The following is a 3,170-nucleotide window of genomic DNA, read 5'->3' on the forward strand; positions in this document are numbered from 1 at the left end:
GCGCAGGGAGCAGATGGTGCTGGCGAGCTGCGGAGTGGCGGTGGGGGACTGTTTTCGGGCGGGGTGGGCGCCCATGCAGTGGCCAGGCAGTGAGGAGGAGGAGGAGGGGCGGGCCGGCCGCACTGCACTGAGGAATGAGGTGGAGGAGGTGGCAGGAGTCCTCCCAGCCTCCCGCCCGCCCCGCCGCCGCCGCCCTGCCGCCGGGTTGTGCCTGTAAGGCGGGGAGACAATGGGTAAACTCTCCTTCCGAGCGCTGGCACTGGACGCGGCCAAACCGCTGCCCTTCTACCGTGGCAAGGACATACATGATCTCAAAGACCGCGTCTCCATCAACCGGGCCATGCCCCAGATGCCCACCGGGATGGAGAAGGAGGAGGAATTCGAACATCATTTACAGCTATTTCAGCACAGCAAGTGTTTAGAGGAAAAAAAAAAAAAAAAAAAAAGAGCAGGCTCATTCCCGTTCCTGAGGCAGGGAGCAACGTCAACTATTACAATCACTTGTACAAAGGAAAGAGTTTAAACAGTCCAAACAGTTCATTCATATTCAGCCTTTTAATCTAGACAACGAGCAACCAGATTATGATATGGATTCAGAAGATGAGACCTTATTAAATAGACTTAACAGAAAGATGGAAATTAGCCTTTGCAATTTGAAATTATGATTGACAGACTTGAAAGAGTCAGTTCTAATCAGCTTGTAACACTTCAAGAAGCAAAACTGCTGCTGAATGAAGATGATTATCTTATTAAAGCTGTATATGACTACTGAGTGAGAAAATGTAAAAACTGCAAGGGGCCATCCCTCATTCTTCAAATGAAACAAGAGAAAAGAGATGGCTCTCCCAACAATGACCCTTATGTTGCCTTTCACAGGAGAACAGAGAAAATGCAAACTTGAAAGAATTGTAAGAATGATGAAGCCTCTTATGAAAAGATGTTGAAACTGAGACAAGAGTTTAGTAGAGCCATAACAATTTTGGAAATGATTAAGAGAAGAGAGAAAACAAACTGAGAATTATTGCACTTAACCTTAGAAGTTGTGGAAAAAAGATACCATTTGGGAGACTATAGAGGTGAAATCCTTAATGAAGTGAAAATCAGTAGATCAGAAAAAGCATTGTATGCCACTCCAGCAACTCTTCATAATGGAAATCATTGCAAAGTCCAAGAATGTAAAACTAAACACCCTCATCATTTGCCTTTGAAAGAAGAGGCTTCTGATGTTGTTCGTCAAAAGAAGAAGTACCCAACGAAGCTTAAAGCAGAGGCTTTGATAACGTCTCCACAGCCCACTCCTGAGACATTGCCTGTGATCAGTAAGAGTGACATTAAACAACATGACTTTCACAGCTCAGATGAAGATGAATTTCCACAGGTACCATTGCCAGTATGAGAACCCAAAGAAGAAAATGATCCTGATGGTCCCTGTGCTTTCACAAGGAGGACAGGATGCCAGTATTATGCTCTTCATTTGGACCAAGCTGACCATACATGTAAGAATTCAAAATTGACAGATTTGGATAAGGTGAGGTATAGGCATTGCCTTACAATACTTACAGTCCCAAGAAGATGTATATGATTTGCAAGAAGGCGAATTGGCAGGGGTGGAAGAGTCATAATGGACTGTATATACACAGAACATGTCCCAGTCCTGAAACAGATAGACCCTGAAATGCTGAACAGTTTTGCAAGCTCTTCCCAAACTATAGACTTTTCTTCTAATTTCTCTCGGACCAATGCTTCCACTAAACCTTGTGAAAATAGACTGTCCCTTTCTGAAATATTAAGCAATATCAGATCTCATCAACTACAGTGTTTCCAGTCAAGGCTACTAAATTTACAGGACAGTAATAGTGAAGAATGTACCTCAAGAAAACCAGAGCAGACTGTGAACAATAAAAGAGTTTCTGCAACATCTGAAGCTTTATTGAACACCATCAAGAATGGCATGTGAGTTACAGGGGACATCACAGAAGAGCAGATTCAGACACATCAACAGTAGATAGTTCAAATGCAAAGACAGCAACTTGCTCAGCTTCAGCAGAAACAGCAATCTTAGCATTCCTCACAACGGACACATCCAAAAGCACAGGGCTCAAGCACCTCTGACTGCATGTCTAAAACACTCGACTCAGCCAGCGCCCACTTTGCTGCGTCTGCAGTGGTCAGTGCACCTGTTCCAGGTCGCAGTGAAGTAGTCAAGTAACAGAACACAGGCCACAACAACATAAATGGTGTTATCCAGCCTTTGGGAACCTCTAAAACATTATACTCCACCAATATGACTTTATCATCCAGCCCAGAGATTCCAGCCGTACAACTTGTAAGGACAGTTGGCCACACTACTACAAACCGCTTAATCCCAGCATTGTGCACAAGCAGCCCTCAAATACTTCCCATGAACAATTCCTTCCTGACCAATGCAGTGCACCTCAATAATGCCAGTATTGTTTCTCCAATCAATGTGCATATCAATACAGCCTTAAAACTTGCCACAGTTGCTGCCAGTATGGACAGAGTGCCAAAGCTTACTCCCAGTAGTGCCATCAGCAGCATAGCAAGAGAGAACCATGAACCAGAAAGGTTGGGTTTAAATGGAATAGCAGAGACAACAGTAGCTATGGAAGTGACATAACCTAAAACATGTGGCTTTTCCTGTGTGGATGATGTGCATTCATATTCCAGCTGAATGCATAAGGTGACACTGTGGATCACAGAGTGTAACGATGGACCTAAATGGACTACAGTATGTTGGATGTTAAATTGATAAATGATGTATATTTTGCAAAATTGGGAAAATCACAACCTTGTAAAATAGTTTATTTGTATCTTCAATATTATTTCTGTTACTTGGATAGTACATATTCATAATCATGCTTTTGCACTTGAATTTGCAACTGAATGGATTTTAAAAAATAATTCTTTAATGGGATCATGAGCATGAAATGGAATCAGCACCACTTGTTTTAACTATTTATTTTACCATGTTTACATTTTGTATCTTGAAAAAATAAATCCAACTTTGTGTCTAAAAAAGATTCATAGCTAGGAAATGAAATTCTTGTAATTTTTTTTCTAAAGGAACTGTAAAGTTTTCATTTGGTTCATTTTGTTTCACAATTTGACTAGATGGACTTTTTGGTAAATACTTTAGTGGCATTTTACTA

The 3,170-nt window shown here is 41.8% G+C and overlaps 1 pseudogene; it reads left to right on the forward strand.

Moving 5' to 3' along the window:
- Positions 1 to 229: 229 nt before the first annotated feature.
- Positions 230 to 2,670, forward strand: LOC124973631 (enhancer of polycomb homolog 2-like; annotated as a pseudogene).
- Positions 2,671 to 3,170: the final 500 nt, after the last annotated feature.

This window comes from Sciurus carolinensis, unplaced genomic scaffold (genome assembly GCF_902686445.1).
Source record: "Sciurus carolinensis unplaced genomic scaffold, mSciCar1.2, whole genome shotgun sequence".
Lineage (NCBI taxonomy): Eukaryota > Metazoa > Chordata > Mammalia > Rodentia > Sciuridae > Sciurus > Sciurus carolinensis.